Genomic DNA, 26,567 nt, shown 5'->3' on the forward strand with positions numbered 1-26,567 from the left:
TTCGCTCGTCGCGTCGTACGCTTTATGAATCGTTAAATACCCCGAACCGTGTTTTATTTTCAACGTTACGTAATTATTGTTTGTTTTTATGATTTCATTCATTCCCCTATTTCCTATAAGTATATTTCAATTAAATTTGATTAAAATTCTAATTTATTCATGTTTTATTCAGAAATTTCTCACGTTAATTGACGTAAAAATCATTTATTAAAATCTGCAGTAACGTTAGAGTTAACATTTTACTGCGAATGTGTTTCAGGCAGATACAGGAATTTTCAGAACACTTTTTCTTTTAAATATAACGTTAACTTTGAAATTTAATTTCCTCTTTTATCATTCTGATTACTTATCAGCAGATTTCATATTTTTATATGAAAGAATAATTATATCAGTATCTGTTTTTCAACAAGTTAACTGTCACAATACGATTAGATAATTTCATCTTCAACGATTTTATATCAGTACGTCTGTTATCTCAATATGTTATTTTTCCTTTTTTTCTCCAATCCAGAAAATGAAATAAAATTATTCCAACTCTTTCTATTTACAAAATACAGTATTTAGTTCTTCCATCGTCGCGTTTGGAAATGTACAGTTCGCCAATTTCATGATAAATCCACTTTCCATAGCAACAATCCGATTTTACTTTCTCTCGTGACACCGGCACCGATAAATCAGGTAATTTGACAAAAGCCATGGTCGCTGCTGGCACTAATGACCGATCGTTGGCGTATCGCAATTTCAAAATCCCAATTCGGTCAGGTTTACCTTTGATTATCGCGTACGATCTGACGGCCGACACCGCGTACACCATGAATCGTGTTCAACGTCAAAATTTCGATTCGCTACGCTAACAAGAACGTGTACATTTTATTTCAATCGTTGGAAAACTGTTCTCGACTGGTGAGCTTTTGGATCTTTCAGTCGACGACACGCGACCGAAGTTTACATTGGCCAGGAACGAGCGTGTGTTACACGTATCCACTAGCCGGTCTATGCTTGTAATTGAGTTGTAAATTTGTTATCCACCTCGAAGCGTTTGAATCCTTTATGAACGTTGTTCGTACCGTAAGCTGGTGGTTCGTGTGTTTCTCAGAAACAGCTAGACACACGAAGTAGTTGCATTGATTTAATTACCCGGGGGATTAAAGTCGGCGATGTTTCTTGTGTGTCGGATTAAATTATTTGTTGCAAATTATCTGTAGCCTGCATAATAATTGACACTTTTCCCAAATAATTAATGCGTTTCTTACATAATAAATTAAAATCCTTATTCGGGACGCTAAAAATAATTGTATTTTATTAGTTATCCATTGAATAGCCTAACCTGGGTCAATCGTGACCCACATTTACAAAACATGATCCAAGAACATTAACCTACAGTTAAATATATAATTTGTAAATAAGAGAAGGTAATGTGAAATACGAAATTTAATTAAAATTGGTGCTCTCTCCATGGTCCGTCATCCAAAGGTTAAGAAACGCATTATATTATATTTGATACTTTTTTAGGAAAAGAGTCAATTATTGTATATGGTTCAACAACTATATATGTCACCTTACATAGAATATTTGTAACCTTTAAAAATTATTTAAAATTTTAATTTGATATCAATTTGTCCCTCGGACACCTTGTTCTTGTTGGCCCATGAATTTATTATTTAACCAATCCCTTCCTGAAATCCAGTTGGGAAACAAGGTCCTTCGATAGTCTCTAATGACCGATTCGTGTTCTGGCACCACCGTGGGCTATCATAAGTGAAATATTGTCGCCAATAAAGGCCACGGTTGTTATTTATGGCGATGGGACGAATTCGCGGGACACAAGCTGCGCGACACCACGGCTAATGTCGTTCCCTGTATTGCACGACTGAATTAAAATGGTCATGCACCGCGTGCATAATCGTTTTTTCACGAGCAGGTGATTCTCCACGGTCACCGACTCCAGTTTGCATTTTCAAGCCGGTGTATACCGAAATCTGAGACTGAACACTGTCCGGTACATTTTGCTTTTAATCGTTTGAATAAACACGAGAGCTTTGTCAAAGTTATTTTTAATCCTTGCGCGGGTAATCGGGTACCCAATGAAGTTGTAATATTTCAATTTAATAATCAGAAGTGTAGGAATAATGGGAAGGATTAATTATAATTTTGTAAATGTAGAATAGATGACTTTGTAAATAAATTATTTTTCTAATCGATTACTAAAATTATCAAACAGAAATTTATGGCAGAGAAATGTGTCAAATAAACCCGGTGAAAATATAAAGATTCGTGGTTCTGTTTGAAAAGCTTCACAAAATCACGATTAACGAGTGGAGTTTTTATCAATTCAAAACGAGTTCAATTGGCAGAAAATCGTTCTGTTTTATCTTGATTATCATGAAAAACGAGCATCCGCCGAGCGATAGTTAACGGGACGCAGCGTCGAAACGACTTGTCGAACATTTCGCTGAAATTCACCGTGCGAATTAATTCGTCCTCGTTTACACGCTATTTCGGCGCGGAGATGGCACGCCGCGCGGAACATTCGTTCGCGACCGCTTCATTTTCTCTGCTTTTGAAATAACGCGATTTATCGCCACACACTGCGGTCCTTTCGATATTTATTGGTCCCGTGTACCCGTTATTATTGCCGCACTGTATATACGTAAAACAAATTTGTTTAACTCCAGGGACGAGTGTTAGCTTTTTCATTCGCATTTTCACTCGTCGACGATCGTTGTAGATTTACAACTTCCATTCGATGATTTATAAACCGAACCTGTATAATACGTACACGAAAAAAGAAAAACGAAATGTATATTTAAGTATCACAAAAATTCACTGTTAGAAATCTTTTTCTGATATTCAAAATTCGCCTGTTTTCAACTCTCGGAGGGCGGACCATGGAGAGAGTCCCAATTTCAATTTAATTCAGTATTTCATATTATTTTCATTTTCTAAATTTGATACCGTTTGTCTGAAAATTATTAAAATTATATAGTATTTAACTTTACGTTAATATCCATATATGTGTTTCGTAAGTTTGAATCTCAATTGGTCCTTGACTCTACTGTTCGAGGGTTAACAGTGAGCTTTTCTAGAAATTCTAAGGATCAAAAATATACCAAAAATCGAAGAGAATATTCATGGTTTGAAATAACTGACGTCATCGTCACATTTCGGTCGCTAATTTCCGTCACGGAATTCGTTCTCGTCATTTCGCATGGCGCACGACACCGAACGCGTGCATCCACGGGCCGGGAAACAAGGTTCTCGGTGTCGTGGGATCGTTTGAAAGGTCAACCGGTCGGTTCCATCGCATCGGTGCCATCGGCTTTGACTGGAAGCCAACCGGTCGCAAATTGCACCTCGAAAATCTACGATCCTGGCCGGTGCGTATACACTCGGCCGACAGCCGAAGCGACGCTCGCGACAACAAATAAGGAATGAAAAATACAGCCCTTGGCGCCCGTACAATGCTGATATTTATAAATGCACTCTGAATCCTTCCATCCTCGATAACCTATCCTCCTTTCCTTCCACGATCGTCTCTTCGCCTTCTTCTATTTTTTCATCCTTTTCGTTCCACTCTTTACAGCTCCTTTTCTCCCCCTTTTTTTCTTTTTTTATTTCTCGTTGCTCCCGCAGCTTCGATCGTCTCTGACAAATTCCCAGACGGAAGGCACACGCCTAAAGGACCGACTTCATAAATTCTCGGTGGTGGTAAACCACCGAACGGACCTCCTTCGTGGATTTATTCGAACCTCTCTGCGGGACCTTCGAGGACGGAGGTCGCAGGAATCCTTCGAACCTCGACGCTGCGTTTTCAAACGTCTCTCACAGACGGGCACACGCCTTTTTACGAGCTGTAAAACCCAACGGTTCCAGCAAACAGGATGCAATTGTTCGAATGCATTCTTCTCTGGGAATGGTTGACGAAAATTAATTGTTCGTAGAGGAAAGAAATTCTCAGTCAGATTCATATAGAATTGTCTTAAAATTACAATCGATCCCCAAACGTGATTTTGTTAATAATTATTTCTTCGTGTTTCAATACACGTTCCAAATGGAAAAGAGACTCTATTTAATTCGTCCTCGTTAGTCCAATTAAGGGCTGTAAAAAGACGAATTTACTGATGGCAGAAATCAAGGCGAGTCTATGGGCAGAGTATCGATTTCGATGCACGCGCACCTCCACCTCGTAATCCCATTAAACTTTTACGATTTAAGTTTTCGCGAATGTTGGAACGGGCCGGGAAAGCTCTCCCGGAACATCCCGATACGTCGATGCCGAGTTGAATAAAAAGGAGCCGTGTCCGGCGTAGTTGGACATCGGTGAACGATGGAGGCTACGGTGGTTCAACGTTCTGAATTTTAACCCTTCCGACAGTTTGTTGATGCAATATATGATTTAGAGTTTGAATTAAAATAAGGGTGTCTAATTTTAGTTAATGGATACAGTTGGCTTAAAAAAAAGAAACTTTCCTTCATCATTCTTATTCTCTCAAAAAGAAGAAGCAGAAGAAGGTTCCACTCGGCAAACGGGCACGCGATTTTTTCCCCGAAGTTCGACTTTAATTTCAGCCCGAAAGACTTTGGGTAGAAAGTTTCGAGTAGGGGAAAAACTAGCGGAAAAGTACGAGACGAGGAGGCCGGAAGGAAAAGGGAGCCGAGAAAGGAGGGGACGAAGTTTCGTTTGAACGTTTCTCAGTCGAGCCAGGACGGAAGTTATTTGAGAACTGGCCGAGACTTCTTCATTATTGCGCTTTTAATGAACCTTAAAATATTCCGAGCCGTTCGATCGCGACGTCCATGCTAGCTGCGTGTTGAGAAAAGCTAAAGAAAAAGGGGTTGGAAAAGGGAAAGCGCGGCTCGTTTCGACGACAACTTTTAAGCGTAATATTCTCACCGGGAGGTCTTGGGAATTCTAAGGCCCGTAAATACCCAATTACTCGTTTCGCTGTTCGAGAGGTTCTAGTTAATTGAGTAACTTGTAAAGAGGGAGGCAGGAAGGGAGGAGGGTGTTAACGCTGGGTAACTTTTCCTGCGATATTTATTATCGATAATTTCTCGAGTTTTAATAATTTTCACACTGATTCTATTTTCTACAGATATTTTCCCAAAGATTACGCATAATAATAATAATGTTTGATTTGTAAATTAAGAATTAAGTGTTAATTATTATTGTTAATAAGAGAGGTATTTACAAATTAGATGTACAGTGGCACGTAAAAGAAAATTCAAATTTAAATTTTCTAATATTTAATCAAGAAAATTACTTTGTAAGAAATATTGATCTTCTCGTCAAAAACTTGAGTGAGAATAATTGAAGAATAATTGAATCCATATTCTATTCATTCATTCAAACAAAGGGATTAAAATATCTTCCCTAACAAAAAAAGGAAAAACCTTATACAATTTCACTGAATATTCCTCAGGTCAATGTCGATCAATCGTCTCTATTTCTCCATTATTCGCAACTGGCAATGAAAGCAACTAGACGAGTGAAGAAATTAAACGCAAACATAGAATGAAGTTTCGAAATTGGTACCCTGCTATTCGTTCCAGATTGTTTCGAATTTTTCATCGTGCAACAGAGCAACGAACAGTGATAAATGAATGAAACAATGATAGTCTTATGAAACGTCCTACATAAAAGAAGTATACATTTGGTATCATAAAAGTTTACGGTGCCTCGTTAAATTTTCCTTATAACGAAAAAGCATTTGCTTTATTACGTTTATCCTACGTTTTATCCGTTCGTATCTACACATCTGGCTGGTTTAATATTTCAGCAAATATTTATATTAACACGTTGACCGTCATCGAGAATTAAATATAATTGAATCGCAATTACAAATTAAACTATCACGTTTAACCTGTTAGAAAAATATTTTAAAATTCAACTAATTCAGCCAAGGTTCTGGGATAAGTTCCATGCCGACCCTCATGGTCCTTTTACCAAAAAAAAACACCCTGATCGCCTTGCACGCGCCGCGTAGCACCATGACACTTCGGGGTCATCGGCAATCGGACTTGTTGGAAAAGTCAAAGTTTACGGTAGATGTAACGGCTGAAGTGGGCCATGTGCATTTTGTCAAGGCGCTATCCCTTTCACAGGGGAAACTCTGCAAGGTCAAGGTGCCATAAAACGGTCGCTAAGGGCCATGGTGATGTTGGCGTGCAAGCACGCCATAGAATAAACGGCTAATATTGAGAAAACCGTAGTACAAAGGCTTTTGTAATAATCTAATTTCCACGGACCTTATAGACTCTTGATTATCGATCAGTACCTAATCATAACATTTAGATCTCACCGATGCTAATTGCATCAGCGGCATCGGCCATCCTCTCTGATTGTAGTGCAATTGTAATTCTTTGTCTTTGCATCTTCTTCTTGCATTATTTTCCAAATTATCAAATTCTAAAGTAGAAAATGGGAAATCGTGAGGTCCTGTGGCGCAACGGATAACGCGTCTGACTACGGATCAGAAGATTCCAGGTTCGAATCCTGGCAGGATCGGATATATTTTTTTTCCACTTTTCAATGATTTTCCATTAAAAACAACCAATTATTTTATTGCTACTTTTGTTCTTTCTTTGAAAAACAATATACAAGTTCGAATTGATATATAATTGATTGATACAATGATTTAAATAATTAAAATAAATATTTTGTTGTATATTTCATAAGCTTTTTATTTTGTTAAAGGTTGTTCCGTGTTGAAAATGACTGAATATTTTTTCAAACGAAATATAAACTGTGTTACAACCATTTATACGTATATTTCACGCATATTTGAGTTCGTTCTTATACAATTTATTTTCTAGTTTTATTTAATAAAATAATAAAAGAGAGGGTCTGTATATAGAAAAATAGGTTACAGCGTATTTTCAGAATGCATGGTAAAAATATTTGAGGGGAAAAAAAATATTGGCCCATGGGGGGATCGAACCCACGACCTTCGCGTTATTAGCACGACGCTCTAACCAACTGAGCTAATGGGCCGCTGGCTACAGAGGCCATTTTGTCAGTAAAAACCGGAAATACATCTGTATAATATAAAAGTATAATATAAAAACGAGCAATTTATAATTCATATGTAAGACTAAGAAAGCGTGTTAGAAAAACTTTAGGATCTTGTCATTTTGACGGTTCTGGGAATAAGTGCCGTGTGGTTCATCACAGTCCTCTTACCAAAAGGGAATGCCTTCCCCATTACGTGGCCGGATCCCTCAGGAACAAGGTCCTCATTCTTTTGCAATACAGCGTCAGGCCGCTTGCCTTTTCTAAACATTCTCCATTCATATAAACAGCCGTTCGATACCTGATAGCTGAGGGACCCCACGTGGTCATCAGTCGTCTTCGGTTACCAGGACTGTTTAGTCTCACTCATCCTCTTTCAAGACCTCATGCAGTTCAAGTCCCTATCATAAACCGTACAACTGCGGGCGTATTCCAAAATAAGATATACTCTTCATTTATAGGCAATCGTACACGACGACAACCAGAATAAGAATACTCTGCTGTCCGAAAAGTATGCCCTTTTGTTTTCGACACCCCCAAGTTAGACACAATTAAACGTTGCAGGTGGACGATTTTCACTGTGAGAATCACATGATTCTATTTGCAATGCTATATCTCGATTATTATTCAATAGAATCTTTTGCTTTTGGATTATATTATGTAGTTATTTATGTAGAATAATTTAATATGCGCAATCATTGTATTTTATTTGTATTTATTGTTTTATTTAGACTAATATATCCACCAAATCAGAGTGGCCGAATTCATCAGGCCGTTATCTCTGTATCGTGACCAGGTCTAATAAAGCATCTCCCGAGTCCCGAGAGAATAAACAAAGCGTCAATCGTCTACAATAATATACAGGTGTCCAAATATGAAGATAAATAACGCGAATCTACAAAGCATGGCGACTGAATCCGTAATTTTCTGAGTTACCTTACGCGCGTGAAACTTGTCTGCTGGAAGAAACGACAGGTAAGCGAAAAGCTCGGTTAGGTGCAAGCCGTAGATCAGAATTTTATGGCCGATCTCTGACTCGGTGGCTCGCGAGGCCCCGAAGGCGGTCTTGGCCACGTCGAAAAACATACATTCGGCCAGAACGGGTCGCATCGCCGTTATAAATCCTTGGCTTTATGTTACGATCATGAAAATACGCTGCGAGATGCCTGGCGACACGCCAGACGATGGACCGAGCTGGCCACGTTTTCGTCTTACGATCGACTTATTAATCTCTGGGTATCTTTGACAGACTAGCATTAACCCTATTTCCTTATCCTGGGACGTTTAATACCGCAGTTTGTATAGAAAAATAGAAACCTTCTATAAAGGTTATGGAAGCAAATAAATATAGTAGACTCGTTATATTGTCTAGATGGGACTGCAGGAATGGAATTTGAATACCTCAGCATGGATAGAAAAATAGAAACCTTTTATAAAGAGTAGGTAAGGAAATGAATACGGTAGACTTTCGTTATATTGCCGCAGATGGGACTCTAGAAGTAGAATTTTTGTCAATCTTTTAAGCTTCATTGACAATTCCCTCATTTGGAGGGAAAAAGAGATAGAAGTGTATCATCTTCTTAGATTATAATCGCAGGTTAACACTTTGACTGCCACCCACACATGGGTGACGCTTGAATTTCAATAGGAATCCAACGTTCATATTATTAGGAATTCTTTGACTTACCTAATTGAAAATACTTGTATTAGATAGTTGAAAGTATGGGAAAAAATATAATGAAATATTTTAAAGATAATATGAATAAGATTTGAAAGGACAAAAGTAATACTTAATGAAATTTTCAACGGCTCTAACGTGGCAGTCAAGGTGTTAAATCACTCGAGTATTAATATAATAAGAATCTATTATAGTATGCTTTCTTACTGAAAATTGTAAGAGAAGAAAAAAATTCAATTTATGACAAAGTAAGTTAAATAAGCTTCATTTATCAAATGTATAATTGCATTTCTTTAGTGAGAAAAATTTAATGCATTTCTAAATTGCAAAGCAAGACTCGATGAAAATATTGAAATAAGTAAATTTAAATACTGCCACCCTGTCCATTTGCAAATTTCTGTTTCCCTTCACAGAATCGTATCCTACTTCGAAACACTCCCGAGTATTCCATAATTGGCCGCGCGACAAATTAAACAAATTAATTCAATTTCAGCCGGGGAAAGTTCAATTTCCCAATACCCTTCGGCGAAATTTCATTTCGCGTAATTCAATTGCACCGAAAGAGATTAGCTTTCTTTCGCGTTACCAAGTCACCGAACTTCCTTTTTTCCATTTGTTATTTCGAACAAAGAGCGCGCGCGCGCGAGAGAGAGAGGGTTCAAGGCAGATACAAATCTTCAATTATCACGAATGACGATACGCGGATTAAACGTCCCTCGGGCAACGGATACGCGAAATAATTCCCTCTGGAGCAGCTTAAAGTTTATTCACGTAGCCGTGACACGAGCACGCTGGCGTACGAACAGTGTACACTGAAATAAGAGACTCCCACTTAAGCGACAGATTTATGCGAACAGATATATACGCGTTTCTCACAAAAGAACCAGTTCCTTTTTTTTTGCGATGCTCTTTTGCACGATGCGCCCGCTGCTTCGTGAATTATGATTCTGCCTCCCTGGTTTTAGTTTATAATTTCACACCGACTACGAAATAAAACACAATTCTGCTTGAACGATAAAAAAATTGGGAAATTGAAGAGTCAAAATCAAGACCTTTGATTTTAAAATATTCACCCTTTGATCGATCATATTTCCGCTTCGATTTCCAACACCGATCGCCGCAAAAAAGGACTCAACCAATCTCAAAGGATACAAAAGAAAAAAAATCCAATTACATCACCGTATCGTTTTCAATCTTCATCGAACCCGAACGACGGGTTGGTCGATCGCAGGATATACATGGAGAGGAACATTCCCAACCGATGGGAATAAAAAAATCACCGATCGATCCCTCGTCTGGTATTCTCTTCCCAGAAGCTCGAAGCGTAATTACGATCGTTCGGATCCACGTTTCACTTATCAACTCGATTCGTTTTGTCAACCGAAGACCGCGCTACGTGCTTCGATTCTAGGTAACGAATGTCTCCTCGAGGTTGATCATCGAAAAAGGAAGGAAAATATTGAAACGCGCTAGTCGCTATCGCGGCGAACGAGTGCCCATTTGTTCTCGAACCACCCTAATGATCGTTAAGAGCCAATAAATATTTCGCAACGTGCCGAAATATCGCGTCGACCTGGAGAGGCTGTCACAGAGGCGCGATAAAACATTTTCTAGTTTATATGTTAATATCAGGCTACAACCTCTAAAGCAGGCATGGGCGGTTAATAGTAGATGAAGCCGGAGCGCTCCGGAGCTTGCCTGTGAGCTCAAAACGGAGTGCAAACTCCTTATATCCCCGCATCCTTTACGTTTCTGTATCCCTTACATCCCGACAACCCTTATATCTCTGCATCCCTTACATCCCGGCATTCCTTAGAACCTTACAACCCTTATATTCCTGCACCCTTTACGTCCCTGCATTCCTTACATCCCTTATATGACTGCATCACTTACATCCATTACACCTCTAGGGATGATAAAGGATGCAGGAATGTAAGGGATGTACCTTTACTCGAGTCAGTGACTGTACATTTTTTTTTTAATATAGGGAAATCTTGCACAAGACCCCCCACCGTCCCCCGGGGAAGGTCTAAAGTGCCTTCTCACGAGTTCTTTCCTCTTCCAACGCCACGAGATCGGCACTCTTCTCTTTTCAACGCTCAATTTTTGTTTTCTCCTTTCTTCTTTCACCAAGAAAGATTTTTCGAGTCTCGAAAGAAGAAGAGAGAGACTCAACCTCGTTAGAGAGCCAACGGACGAATAATGGCGAGGTGGATACCTGTTCTTCCAGATAAACGTCCGGTCGCTGATAAAAATGCGAAAGGTCGTCGATAAATGTTTCTAATTTAAAGTATAAATCGTGGTGGATGATTTCTTCTTTTTTGGAAACTGATGGGTTAAATGATTTTGTGATTGAGAGCAAGTAGTATTAACATTATATTTGAGATCCCAAATGGAAAATTGGAATTTGAAAATATGTATCATCAAATTGAATAGAATTTTCTTGTAGCAGCATATTTGAAAGAATTACAGCTCAATGATATTGAAACAAAGAGCATTAAAACGTCAATTTTCGTAGCGACAATTTTCAGTGAAAATGCTTCGAACGGTATCAAGCTTACTGCCATTCGTATTCAGCTGCAAACGGCAAGTTTGTAAATTTCCAAGGAAACGACAGCTGCTTAAGCCAGGACCCTTGGTCGTTGCGTAAACGGCTGACGGTAAACACTGAATTCGCCAAGTCTAGCAGCCGGTATTCCATAAAATTATTATAACGAAGGGGTTCACGAGGTGCGAGCGTGCCTTCAGGATCGTTTAGAAACTACTTCGTTTTCATGGGCTGATAGCGAGTACGGAATCTGAAGTTACCTCCCCCCCGTTGCGTCGACATCGTTCCGCGGGGTAAAATGGGTTAGTCTTTACAGGATTACGTGTTCGTGATAATGGAACGGCTAAAACTACTCCGCCACTTTGGTACAATATCAAAACATGCGTACAATAACCGGCTACGGTATCCTTTCCACTCGACCAGATTCGTTACGATCTTCCAACGATCCGACAGATCCTATTAACGATTTCTTTATTACGATCTCATTAACACCTATCATTACAACAATGTTCAATTTAAAAGAGTTTATATAAACGTGTGAAATATCAGAGTAAGAGTAGATGGTTTTCCGTTTTCTCATTGAATTTGCGAGCAAATTATGCCGTGATACAGTTGGAAAACACGGAATAACGCTAATTAAATTGGTAACTGAGGAGTTCTAATTAACAGAAATTAAAAAGAAACAATGGTAGATAACGAAAACAACGGGGTAAAGGAGATTCCGCTCGCTCATTGTTGGCGAGATAAGAAAATTATTATATACGGTGGATTAACCCCTGAACACCGGAATCTGGGTCAATCGAGACCCAAATTTACAAAACGTATACAAGGATATTAATCTGTAAATGAAAGAATTTCATATATTGGAAGAATAATTTTTAAAAGAATAATGTGAAATCTAGAAAATGAGAACAATATGAAATACGAATTCACATTATAATTGGGGCTCTCTTCATGGTCCGCCGTCCGAGGGCTAACAGGATTCGTAATAATGAAATTTGCAAAAAATGTAAATGGTTTGAAATCGCGTTAATGAATAGATGGTGGTAATTTTCAACGTACATCCCAAGTGATTGTTCTCTGATTATTATCATATTATAATATCGGTTCAAAAGTATTTTAATTAATCCTGTCGAAATTTTAATTTAAACTCGTTAATTTTCGTTTCAGTTTTTAATTATGAAATTCTTGATGAGAAGCTTTTTTTCCTAACTTGCACGTATGAAATTCAAATTCGCGGTACGAGATGCAGGATGCAACAACTTTCTAGACGTTTTCTCGGCACGCGGCTAACAAAGTTGGGCTCGGTGGCTGGTCGAAGTTCGATTAAATCGGGAATCGAGTCGAAATCGAGGCGAGACGGATCGAGAGAGGAGCGTAATTGGCCCTCCTCGCTCCCTTGTGCCGTCGATCCTTGCCCTGGCTACCACGGCCCTTCACGTGGCCCGGCCAGTCGTTAATCTTTCCCCAGATATACTTGATCATTGCACGCCTCACTACGTCTTCGTTTACGTCGAAAGGGATCGAGTGCCGACAATTTCCCGTTTCCACTCTGCCATTTCTGCGTTCCGCGCCCCCTTAACGGGCTAAAGAATGCTCGACACGGATCGGAGAACTGTGAAACGGACGAGATAGAAAGAAGATGGTCACACAGACTTCTTCTTCTACCGTGAAACTTCTCTTTTAACCATCCACGAGGGAAAGAGAAAAAGGATACAGCCAAACTGCAGAGATGAATTTAGTGATCTATATATTGGAATTTAGGATTAATAATTAATAAATAAATTTTTATTATTGGAGATTATGGGATATTTTAAATAAAAAATTCCAGCTTTAGTAGTTTAGTTATTTTCTCTTTCAAAACATTCTTCCAAAATATCTCTTAGAACAAAGGCACGTCTTGCTTTAACGAGAGATGCAGCTGAACTGATTTTGGAAGACTAAATATTGGGTTGCTAAGCGTTCGAAGCAAGACTATTTGTATAGAAATTCTAAGAAAAATTAAGAGATTATTTTTGTTTATACACTCTTTGGTAAATCCAACACTTTATAAAGAAACTTACTCGTGGATTTCAAGCGACTTATTTGTGGTTTTTCAACCATTTTCCAGACTTTTTACCACAAGTATTTTGCAGAGAATTTATTTCAAAAAATTGTAATATTTTAAAGCGATCCAAAAGGTATAACCATCAAACTAAGCTTGTTGCATTTCCGCCCTTGCATCGCTCAGTTTTCATGCAATTTGCATAATGCATGTCTTTAATGCGAGTGATCTGGCGTTTCCGCAGTAAATGGAGCCAGATACTTAAATTTCCTCTCTGATACGTTTCAACTTTGATAAAACGCTTCCTCCTCGATGTATTTGATTGATTTTCCAGTTCTGAACTTCGAATCGAATAAACGAAGTACATTACAAAATGCGGACCTAATTTTGTCCTCTCAATCAGTTTGTTATAAACTGAGATATTTACAGTTTATGGTATACTTCCATTTAGCTTTCGTATGAAATACAGTTTCAAAGGATTTCAAAGTTCTATTTGGAGCAACCTCGGTATTATATTCGAACGATAAAATTATGAAAGCCAGCCGCGTATGATATCGATTGTGTTGCTTTCACAGAGAGGTAAAGGCAAATAATTGCCGGTCATAAAGTGATTTAACTTACCATGAAATTTTATTACCCTTTCTCCCCGCCATCAGAATTAACGATAATACCCGTACGACCAGTAAAACATCCGCGTTACCGCGTTCAAATTAAACCGACCAAACGGATCCTCAGTTCGTTTAATACAATATTATAAAAGCACACGATACAGAAGGAAATTATCCTACTCCATAAATCTACGCGAAATAATAGGATCCCGTTCTCTCGCAGCAAACCTGACACTGTATCAACAAATTCTACCGTTTCACACGATATACCGGGCGCACGAAATGCTGATCTCTTTGGACTTTATAATGCGCGCTCCTCTATCCCTTTGTTTTACTTCCTTATTTTGCATGCACGAGCAAAGATTCGGAGCAGTGTAGCAGCGGAAATTATTCAGTTCGACTATGTATGGAAATTGCCGTTGGCCAAGAACATCCGTGTACGCAAAACATGCGCCCAGGCTTCTTCCTTTCATGAATTGTATCGCTTTGAATAAGCAATCACGATCAAATGAAACGTTACATTAATGCGGGACGTAATCAAGGATCCATCGCGATAAATGTTTCCTCTCGAAATTTATTTCAATTTCTATTGTAGAGGGTGGTTTACATAAATTGTATACGTTTTATTTTGAAGGACTTGATTTTAACTACTCTTTTCGAGCTGTCACAGACACCGAAACTGCGAATTCCACAGAAACGCAGAAATCAATTTATAGCAATTAATAGAGTATAAGTATTGTAAAAGGGTGCGAGTGATGTATTGTAACGTCGGGTCAATTGCCAATAGGGACATCGACATTGACCAGAGTCCCCTTGGGTGCCGTCATAAAACATCTGGGACCCTTATGACGGCGAGGATTCGCAAGGACCTGATTGTCCTCACCCACTCGATAGGGCGATTACGACCACGCCTCGGAAAGCCGAACACCAGGGTTCTTTTCCGAAATGAATGGAACGCGAGCCTCCCTTTTACAGGACGGGAAAGTGCGCCAGAGGCAGTTAAGAACAGACACCAATAGAATTGACCGCGAGTAGAAAGTTTAAGAAGCGAAGATCCCAACGTTGACCATTGGAAGGTTTCCTCAGTGGCAACTCTGTGTTTTTAAAAAAGATGTTTAATTCCCGTGCCGAAGGATAGAAAGTCTGGGTCCACTTCAGGGTGCGTATAAGGGTAGGCCGAATCGTACATACCCGCATTTGTCCTGTGACCCTGTGAGGGTCTGGATTATCTCTAAGAATCCAAAGAGGCTAATTAAGGGGTCATAAATTAACAGTCTGTATAAGAAGCATAGTTTATTGATGGTCAAAACTCGTTTATTCAATTTCTTGATGATGGTAATTAATAATTTTAAACGAACAATAGGACACACCCTACTTGTATAGATTCAGGATTTTACCTGGGTTCGTACTTGTAGCGACTTCGCGCTTCCTCTTCCTCCTTCCATGCGACTCACTTCCACTTTCAATTTCCTTTTCCAGGATGCCTTCGACCCTCCATCCTTAGCATAGGATATAAAATTCCAACTTTGTAATGTCAGAAAATATTATCAATTATAATTCGATTAATTGCATTTCTGAGATACTGTCACAATGAAGATGTTATATCGCATGGAGGAGAAATTTGTTCGGTAATTGTCATCGTCGCGTGGCCTTTTCACCGTGGAACAGAATGCCAACGTTGTTCACGGATTATACAAGGCGTAATTAACTTCGTTTAATGACCTCGAGTGCGCGACGCGGATTCGAGTTGCACAAAGCGACTTGACGTCGTTCGCAATCCAACCACAATGACCCTCGTCCTTCTAACTTGGAGATTAAAGCGGCCTTCAAACTCAACCCGATAATACTATAGAAAGCGTGCCCATCGGTTTAATGAGAAACTTCGCCGACCAGTGAAATTCATGAAGATTCTATCTCTATCCGTCGACACTTATCTCGTCGAGAAGAGAAGAATCCAACGGGTCTTTGTATTTCGTTATCTTTCAGAGGTTTCGCGTCTTAGAATTTCAAATGGCGAGTTACCGTATCCTCTTTGTCGCGGACGGTTTTGAATACCTATTATTTTCCGCCTACGTCCTGGAATTTTAAATACCGCTAATCGTGACCTGTTTTCCCGTCTTTAACGAGTTCGACCCCTCTATTCTACCCTTTTGAAGCTCGAGCGGTTTTAGCCGTGCCCGGGTACACAGCCTCTTGTTCGTTATTAAATAGCCTGCCATCATACTTTTCTAAATTGCTTCGTTAAAAATACGTGTTACCGCTTGTTTGCTGTTAGGTGATTTACCGGAAATAATGCTACTCGAATATTTTCACTCGTGAGACTGTATTTGGAACATTTTTGTCATAATAATTGTCCAATTTATTTATTTGAAATTGATCAATAATTTTATGAATTTTATATTGACCATTTATGGTGCTAGTAATGATTAACATTCTTTGCGTTTAAAAATAAAAATAACCGCATTCTTTTTATTAAATAAAAAACTACATGGCATTTAAAAAATTTCTGTCATGATAATTGTCCAATTTATCTATTTAATATTTATAAATAATTTTATGATTTTTATATGGGCTATTTATCGTACTAGTAACGATTAATATTCCCTGTGTTTAAAAATAAAATAACCGCATTCTTTTCATTAAATAAAAAGCCACGTTGCATATTTGACAATCTTTAATCCGAGAGAGCTATCACAGAAACTTCATTCGACTTCCAATTATCGAATTATTATCTCCGAACACGATGTAGAATCATCCGAACTGTTTCTCGGTATTAAATCAAGCTTCATGCAAAAATATACGAAATCGTGGTTCGTCAACCTCCATTATTCTGAGAATCGATAAAGATAAAATTTTGATTGAACGTGACAAGCCGGACATACAATGTTGCTGCAGCCGTGAGTCGCGGAGCAGTTTGCAAATGAGCTCGATTTAAATTCGTTCGGTCTCGTTTTAGCGATGGCATTTAACAGGTAATAATCAACAAAAGTCGCGTTTCAAGCTGCAACGATCGAATCTGAACGTGACAGCCGGCGAGGTGGAGAGCAAACGAAAGAAGGCAGCAGTTTGAAAAAGTCGAGCGGAACGAGAAGCAGAGCAGAGAAGCCGGAGAGCCGTCAGATAAGCTAACAAATGTCCCCAATGAATAATAATAAGTAGCCCGGTCCAATTTGTATTGCATTTACATCCAGCGACGTCCTGGACGTAATTTATATGGCTACCTCCAACCACCATCGCTCCTACCATCGTTCGCCTTCTTTCGTTTCTTCGTTTCCTCACCGACTAGATAAGATCAAATTAACCCTGTCCTATAAGCGAGCAGATATTTCTGCACGCGAATCTTTATTCCACTTTCAATTGCACGGACAAAGGATCACTCCGAAAAGGAGGTCGATGGTGTTAAGGCAATTTGCGATAGGTCTATCAAATGAAACAATCAGAATTTTTACTCGGAACGTTAACCCTTCGTAAACTTTCACTTATAAAATTATTTCTGAACTTGTTATTTGAAATTTAAGTAACTGAGATATAATTAATTACTATTACTATTACTAATTACTATTTTAGAGAGAACCCATTGGCTGCGTGGAGCGTAAAATCCATTGTTCTCCAGAAATTGCGAAATTTGCATATTTCAACCGTACAAATCTCTATGCAATTTGTAATCAATTTATCACCTAAAGACTTAATTACCGTTTCCTAATTTCAAAATTGACTTCTCCCCAAATAACATCGACACGATACCCGTTTCACACTTTTCAAGTTTACAGTGTCAGCACAATTCTGTCCTGTTGAAATCGAGTTACTCGCTCGCGGATTACCAGCAGGGAAACGTAACATCGTGTACATGTTATCGCGAATAATACCAACCCGTTTGTCATCGGGAAAATCAATCTTCGTTAATTAATCGCCGACAGTTCGGACGGTGAATGATTACAAAACGCTGGCAAACTAGCGATGGGACAGCGTACAGGTGACAGGACAAAGACGAGAATTCCCTCGAAAATGTTGATTTCGTTTCCGAGAATGAACGTGTAATTATTTAATGGGAACGACTGGCTTGCTAACTGGAAAGCATTAACACGTTCCCACGGTAAATAATCGTCAAAACGATATTTGAATACCAGCAAACGTTTCCTGGTTATAACATTTAGTTTGCACAGTCGACAATTTGTTTTCCAGTTTGAAACGCCCCTGCTGAAGCAATTCTATACCGTTTTCCTAAATAGTTAATAATTGCAATTTGGAAATAAATAACGTTATAACGTGCATTAATGAAAAATCCTTTCAAATGGAGAAAAATTACCTCCGTTTCACCAATTAAGAAAAATCAACACGTGAAAGGACAACTTCGTTCCGGTGGAAACAAATTTAAACGTGGTGTAAAGCGTTTCCAGGGAAAATTGTTCGTGAAGAACGTTTGCAAAAGAATGAGTATCACCGAGGTAAAGTTTCTTTCGCTCGAACGAACGTTTGAGTGGAAAAGCAGCGCGGAAAGAGAGACCGGCGTTTGGGAATGGGAAATACGCGGAAGAAGTCGATGTTTTGATTACGGTGACAATTTCACGGCGGCATAAAAGTTTCAATGTTTAGCCAGGCTCCGTTGGCTTAATTTTAATAAAAGCGAACGAGCGTAACTGGAAGTTCCACCCTTATGCCGGAGCCAACCTTTCGCGGTCGGGGAAAAACGAGCACGATTTCCTGGGAACTTTTCGCTACGGGACCTTTTCCTGGTTGGATATTTATTCGAAGTTCGAGCAGAGGATGCAACCAGGCTGCTTGCACAGGTAACCTCAAGGAATCGAGAAATTGGCAAAGCTTTGAAGTCAAGTGGGAACCTGCATCTCGAAGACTTTATTTGCTGGCGTCAACAGGTCGATTTTCTTTCGAGTACGATACAATTTTGTTTATAAATTTATGGCTGTGTAACAGTTTTCTTTAAAAATTTTTACTTTGATTTCGTGTTATACTTTGACCCTTTTACATTGACACAGTAACTGATTCTTTTCTTAAAAAAGTAAGAAATATGGATGGCGGACCATGGAGAAAGTTCAAAGCTACAATTCTAATTTAACTCTGTACTTTATATTATTTTCATTTTCTAAATTTAACACTATTCCTTTAAAAATTATTCTTCTGGAAGATGAAACTCTCGTGTTTAAAAATAATACATTTAAATGTGGATCACGATTGACCCAGATTCCACTGTTAAATAATAAAATATAATTATCTTTCGTAGTCAGAATACTTTTCGTTCCAAACAGAATTGTTTATTATGAAATGCATTATATTTTTATTAGAAAAAGAGTCAATTAATAATTGTATACGTCACTCTGAGGGTACTTGAAAAGTTACTGAATACTGGAGATCCTTTCCCCTTCTTTATAATTGGAAATGATTACTTACACTCTGATGGCTCGAGGAATGAAGTTTATAACTTCCTGTTAACCAATAAAGAAGTCCTTACGATAGAATTGAAGTTCGATAATGTTTTATCGCTCACCTGTAACAGAAAGAAATAAAAATAAATATCTTCAAAGAAACTGCAAATCAAAGCATCGCGTTAAAAAGTTAATCCTCCGTTTTTACCGTACCAGGTAATTCCACGAATAAAGAAGGAAACATAGAATGAAATTCGTATAATGAATAAAGCATCACATTTAGCAAGAAATTCCATTAAACATAATTCAATTTAATCCGTATCTCCGCAAAGTTACAGGAGAAAGACAAATGTAATTAAAGCAATTTCCCCTCGGCGCTTCCCGACGCATCCTGATATATTTTCCTCGACAATGAGGTTTCTCGTTCCGCCACTGTCTCGAAACGACTAATTAAAAGGTAGCAGGATACCGTATGTAACGGATCCCGAAAGAGGTAGCTGGTATTCTTTCGTCTCGTTGGTGGTCGAAAAGGACATACGCTCGTTTCGTTGCCTGGCCACCGGGATCACGAGATGCCATTGGCTCGTCGAGACGCCCGTTAAAAGATACGCTCGTATCCTTCTACGGCTGAGGATGTACACGCCGGCAGGACGATTTACGAGCAATAAAGTAGCAATAACGATGGCTACATTGGTGTCGCGAGAGGGTATGCTTGCTGCATTGTTCGGCCGCGACATCGAAACGGGATCCTCTGCATGCCGTCAGCGTTGCGCAGCTTCTTCCCCTTCGGGGACAATGCGCTTTATACAGCGACGGATGGCCAAAGCTTTTCCGTACAGGTGTTTACGCTCGAGTTTACGAGCAACCGGCACGCCAGGATCAGACGAGTTACGCGTTTGCTGGAATAATTTTTATCGCGTCCAGCTGCCCCCGGGGTTCTGTTTCCAAAGACGACCGACCGTTTGAATTTTGTCGCAAAGAAAATTATTACATTCGCCCCATGCGTCTTATTCAATCGATTAAGAATTCACGCTTAATCATTTTTAATCAATAATTTTGTAAGGACAAGAATCGTGGAGATTGGAGTATTTTGTATTAATCTCGTGAAGCTCATTTGTCAATTTATGCTGTGTGGTTTTTCGAAGACACTAGGTTAAGAAATTTCACGACATCCTGTCTGTCCTCCCCAGGGATCGAAAGAGCAACATGTTTCATGACCACAAGCACTGTCCCTTTATGATGCTGTGTCATAAAACAAGTCGCCAGACAACGACTCCTTTCGTGTGTTCAATAAACGAGGATGAGTCTGATACAAATCGTTCGGTTGGGAACCTTGTACGAAACTCGTATCTTTGGATTTTTACAACGATCATACTGGACCCCGCAAAAATTTTGTTGAAGAAATTTTTGAATAAGCCGCCCATTCATCAAGAAATTGATAAAATATAAAAAGTTTATCTATGGGATTAAAATTTTAACAGATTCGAAAAGCTCACTTTGGCCGGTGAACGGCTCATATATTGAAAAAATAATAATTCAAAATTTATAAAACGAAGTGGAAAAGAGTCTGTTATTCAATTTAAATTGTCTCTATTCAGTTAAATATTAAACATTCAAAAAACTTTCAACACCATTAAATGGGGCTTTTGAAAAATGGAACAAAACCAATTAATACCGTGAAACGTTTTAAGTTTCTCAAAATGTTTTTAATATATAAAAATTTGCAATCGTTTATACGAATTTGTGATATCCTTTGATCTCTTCGAGTAGCAAAAACCATTCTCATATTCGCGTTTGACATTTTCACGTTCGTGCTTTTATTTCATACAGCCGCGGTGCGGTCATATTCAATTATCAAAAATAATTTTCAGGCATATACAATTCCCTCGGCAAATATTAAACCAGGTGACTGGAAAGAGAGGCAGAAAAAAAAGAGAGATTTCCTGCGGTTCAGGGATTAACTGGTCTTGCATTTGGGGAAAAACCGTGGTCTCTCGTTCAACTACAACGATCCTTTTCACTTTGATAGAATATTCAAATGCGGTGGAAAGGTTTTTTACTTGCCTCCAAGAATATCGTTCTTACGAATTCCAGTTAATTCTTCCTGTCGACGTTACTTCTACTTGATCGCGTTATATCGCTTGATTAAAATTACCATACCTAATTCGATACGGGGCTACGTAACACGGTTACAATGTAAGGCAATTACTTTTTGCTAACAATAAGATATTCATTTGCTAACTTACTATTGTATTCTGTCTAAAGAAAAAAATACGAAATTAAATATCACAGGTGACTGAAATTATTCAGACATTTTTCACAGTTTATTGCAATTATCGTGAATTTGAAATGGAAAGAGAATGACAGTAGTTGAAATATTTTAAACATTTCTGAAGTTCTGTTGCAATTATTGTAAATTTGAAATATCAAAAGAAATGCAATTTTAACAGCTGTAGGTTGAAATATTCTACGTATTCTTGGAATTTGATTGTAGTTATTATAAATTGAAAATAACAAGAGAAATACCGAAAGAAATAAGAGAGGATACATTTAGTAAAAAAATTCGCAATCAGGAATCACGCACAACGATAATTACGCGAAGAAACTTTTTGCTAATGGCCTTTCGTAAACACTAATCTGCTCAAAAAGCCGAGTTTCGACCGTCCAACATTTCACGGAGAATGGTAGGAGGGAACAAACGAGGCAAGTATTCAAGGGAACGGGTTAACTAGCGCGTATTTAAGAGCGCAGAGAGGTTTCCCGTGGGACAGAAGTTGCATCGTATCGCAATGACGATAGCCGAAACACGCTCGAACAGTTTCTCCTTGTCCCGCGATGGTAATGGCCCCGGTCGGAATAGTTTCAGAAAAATGGCCCCGACTACTGAACTTAAATAAACCCTGGCACATGCTGCGTCGCGGATAAAACGATTTATTGGCGGCCCGCGACCGGATAACGTTATCCATTTGTTCGTAATTCTAGCGAGGCAGCCGTTTATTCGCCCTTTCTCAAATCGTTCAATGAAACGAGCTTACCCCCTATGTCCTGAAAACGTTGATCATCCGTGAGGAAAGGGCTAATTTACGAACGAATTTCAATTTTACGATTTTTAAAAAGAGGACAGTTGATTTAAAGAGAACTGGATTTAATTGGGGACAACGCTTTCTGAGAACGAAAAGGGTGCATTGTTTTTGTAACATACTTTTGCTTATTTCTGGAGTGGAAAGAAAGGGTTGAACAAGTGGTGAAATTAGTCATTGAAATTGTTCAATGAATAGTATAAGAAACTTTCATACTGAGGTTAATAATATGGATTAAAATGAACAATTTTTTAAATCATCATAATGAACAATTCTATGAACTTTTCAATAGCAATTTTTATATCAATAGAAGCTGTGATTCTTCTACTTTAAAACAGTTTTTGTTTCATCCCGATACGACTTCCCGTTCTTGAGATATTATCGTTTGAAGCAAGGTACAATTTCCGACCGCTACACTTGGACGTCTGTTGAATGGTCACGTGTATGCTGGTCATTGACAAACCCCTGAGTCAGCGTTTTTTTACTATTACTACTAGCGACGTACGCATTTCCGGGAAAAAATGTAGGTCACGCCAATTCCTGGAATCTCGACCGTCATTCATAATCGCTGCATTTTAAATGGCACCCTTCGGAGCACCATATCTCGGCAACCAATTGATCGATCGATTTGCAACAAAATGCATTTTAAAGGGCACATTCTCTACTATCTTTTCGATTCATTTGTTGTTAAAATTTCTCATCATTATTAATAATATTTTGGGTTGTAAATTGATAATAGACTAGAGCTGTTTAAACAAAATTCAATTGATTTTTGATGATCATAATTATTACTGTATTATAATTTTAATTAATTTTCTTAATTTTAATTATACATAGTATGATTTTTGAATAATAAATTAATTAATTTTTTAATAGAAATTCTATTTGAAAATTTAATTGTTTAGCAAAATGATCAAAAAATTTAAATAGTAATTGATTAAAAGTACATTAAGAATATTCTTTATTTTTTTTTTTTTTTTTTTTTTCACCTAAATCCTCAGTATTTTGTAAATCAATTCCAAGGAAGCTCTTTTCTGCACCAGTTTCACAAACGATTCTCAAGATCTCCCTTCTCAATCACCGCGAAACAAATTCCAAGATCCTTTGATACCACAATTTCTAAAGTTACCAACGAATTTGTAGCACCGTGGTGGCGATCGAAGAAACGTTTAGCTTCGCGATTATTTTAACCACGGCGGGCCACGTTTTAAAGCCACGCGTTACGTCTTAATTACGTCCGTGTCGTCGGCTGCGAATCCTGGAATTCGAAGTCTGTAGCTCGAGGAACCCGGTGAAAAGAATGTGCGCGGATTAAGCGGGGTGAACGTGACTTAAATCCATTGTAACCCCTCGGAACGGCGGTATCGTTTGTAACAGTCGCCGTTGCAGTTATACGAGGGAAGGAACGGCACGAAATAGAGACAACGGGAGCATAGGTGAGAAACAGGGTAACAAGAGCGAGAAAGAGATAGAAGGTGGAACGGGTTGGAAGACGAAATAGAGAAGCGGAACAGAGCTTTGGTACGATAAAGGACGAAGTCTGCTAAGGATGAAAGAGAGACGGTGAAACCGTTTCGGGAAATAAAAGGGACAAGATGTAACGGGAAGAGGAGTGAATGAGGTGAAAAGAAATAAAAAGATAAAGGGAGTCGTGAACTAAGGAGCGAATCATGTGCTGAAATTCATTCTTATCTAATTTTAGAGAAATTGTTTTTGAAAAGATTAATTCGTGGATTATTGTATTAAAGTAGGTAAAAGCCAAGATAGACCACATTTTCCAAATCTCCAAATTCTCAAATTTTCAATTTTACAAATTTCCAAATTCCCAATTTTTTAAATTTCAAAATTCTCAAATTCTCAAATTTATAAATTCCCAAATTCCAAAACGCCAAAACTCCCAAAATTCTTGTATTTCCAAATACCAAAACTAAAATTTCTAAGAGACCTCACTCACTCTAGAAAAATTCCTAATTCCGCCAATTCTAAAACGTGTTAATCTCTACTCCCATAAAATATTAAAAAAACAAAACGCGTGAGAAAAACATAGCCATTGTGATATATTATCGTGGAAATCGTCTATTTTATCTGGCAAACGTCTTTAGCCGCGCCTCATTTGCGTGTTGCCACGATCAAGGTATCAGCTTAACACCCCGATGCGTCTGAATTGCTCGATGAGAATGCTTGGGCCATCCTCGAGATGCTAATCCACCGGTACTGTGTTTTAAAATGAAACGAGAATTCGTCGCCGGCAATCGAAACGCGAGAAAAGAGCTGCATAGAAGAGATCCCGTGAATATTTAATACGCGATACTGGTCCTACTTTTCGGTATGAGAAAAAGGAGATAAAGGTGAATGTAACGGGCTATGAAGAATGATAAGATATCTTTTATAAGGTGAGAATATTTCTTGCTTTTTGGAATGGGTCATTCGTGCGAGCAGGTGTAATCGTGAAATGGAAATATTCCTTGGAAAGTCTACTATGCAATTTCTTCGTTAAATTCAAAATTATTAAATTCTGCTAAATAATAGAATATCAAACTAAAGTATTAAATAAATAATAAACCTTAATTTACCAAGTCTCATTATTTATATTTGGTCTAGACTGTTTGAATTCGATTGATCGTGCAACATCGTTGTTGCATTCACAATTTAACGATTCGCTTCGATAAAACATCCCTTTTGTCTCGCATTTCGAGTGTGTTAATTACCTGCTTTTAGTTGTCTGTTTGGTGTATACAGAATGATTTTGTTTCCACGGAAATTGATTGTCATTGGGCGACTTTGTAATGCGCGATACGTTAATCGTGTCAACCTGATTTTCACTGAGCAATTCTTTGACGCTCGGTACTAATTAATGCTGATTATGATGGGTCCAAAATATTAAATTAATAAATGCGATCCGGTAGAGTTTACCATATTTACAATTATCAAATTTAAGCTTTTAGTTTGGTAAGTAATGTTGAAGTATTCATTTATGAATATTTATACGGGAAAGTTCTAGTGAAATAATGCAGAATATCTAGTAATATTATAGTTTAGTTACGTTGTTTAAAACATTTGTGTAGGTAAAGAAACCTTTCAACAAGCAGTCGTGGCCGAGTGGTTAAGGCGTCTGACTAGAAATCAGATTCCCTCTGGGAGCGTAGGTTCGAGTCCTACCGACTGCGAAAAAATGGTGGTTTCTTTTTTTATTTAATTTTCAACATCAAATGAATTAATATTAATACCATTCATGGTTATTAAATTTCTTTCATTTGAATAATGCTTACAATAATTTAATTACAATTTATTTATTGGATACCTATACACGGTTTCAAACGAAATTCTAAAAACTCTATTAAATTATTCACAACATTTTTAGGAAGTTACACGAGCAAACGAATATTAATTATATTTCACATGTAATATCTCTATAATAAGCATTTTTTTTCTCAGCTGTTTGCATTTTTGTGCGAAAATTTTGCACAGCTGCGTTTGCTAACAGGCAGAAATGGAAATTTGAATTTTTTATTCAAAATAGGCACACAAGCTGACCTGTCAGATAGAATGAACAAGAGAGCCAGATTTTTGCAGAAATTTAAAAAAAGAAAAGCTGCGAACTGGAGCAAAATTTAAAAAACGAAGCTCAAATCAAAACATAATGAACAGAACTAAATTCAAAATGAAGCTAATTCTTTAAAATTTTCTAATAAAGATATTCTCAATTGGAAATTGAATTCTTCTATCAACTATAAATTTTGTTTTTTTTTTTTATAAATTTTGAACAACCACTCAGAAAGCCCCATTCCCATCTCCCCCATACTGAGTACAGGAGATAAACGATCATCGATGACTGAGAAACTGAACAAAGTCAGCTTCTCGAGTCTTCCTCACGCTCAAGGAAAGGAGCTATTTCTCCTCATCGTGGTTGCATCAACTTCTGTTTTGAACCAGAAGGGAGACTAACATACTACAGAAATGATCCTGTGAAGTATAGTCTTAAATTTTCAAGCACCATGGTGCAGTATATAAGCCTGTACTGCACCATTGCTTCTGCGAGAACACGTTTAACTCTGTAGCCATCTATGAGAAGGAACCTAAATCATATTTTTAGAGTCTAGAGATAACAATGCGTCACGTGTTAAGTATTTAAAGAATTGATCGATAGGTTTAAAATACTCTAAACTGGAACTTGGCCAATTTTATACAAGATGCTGTTTGATGCAACAAGAAGATG

The 26,567-nt window shown here is 38.1% G+C and overlaps 1 protein-coding gene and 4 non-coding genes across 5 annotated transcripts in view; 2 read left to right on the plus strand and 3 right to left on the minus strand.

Moving 5' to 3' along the window:
- Positions 1 to 26,567, minus strand: part of alpha-Man-Ia (alpha-Mannosidase class I a) — a 350,946-nt gene that overhangs the window by 224,885 nt on the left and 99,494 nt on the right. The gene's annotated exons all lie outside the window — the stretch shown is intronic.
- TRNAR-ACG (transfer RNA arginine (anticodon ACG)) lies at positions 6,436 to 6,508 on the plus strand. Its single transcript has one exon. It is a non-coding gene; the product is annotated as a tRNA-Arg (tRNA).
- Positions 6,921 to 6,994, minus strand: TRNAI-AAU (transfer RNA isoleucine (anticodon AAU)). The gene has a single exon. It is a non-coding gene; the product is annotated as a tRNA-Ile (tRNA).
- On the plus strand, positions 25,437 to 25,518 carry TRNAS-AGA (transfer RNA serine (anticodon AGA)). Its single transcript has one exon. It is a non-coding gene; the product is annotated as a tRNA-Ser (tRNA).
- LOC117601789 (small nucleolar RNA U3) lies at positions 26,118 to 26,331 on the minus strand. Its single transcript, XR_004580801.2, has one exon. It is a non-coding gene; the product is annotated as a small nucleolar RNA U3 (small nucleolar RNA).

Source organism: Osmia lignaria, chromosome 6, assembly GCF_051020975.1.
Source record: "Osmia lignaria lignaria isolate PbOS001 chromosome 6, iyOsmLign1, whole genome shotgun sequence".
NCBI classification, from domain to species: domain Eukaryota; kingdom Metazoa; phylum Arthropoda; class Insecta; order Hymenoptera; family Megachilidae; genus Osmia; species Osmia lignaria.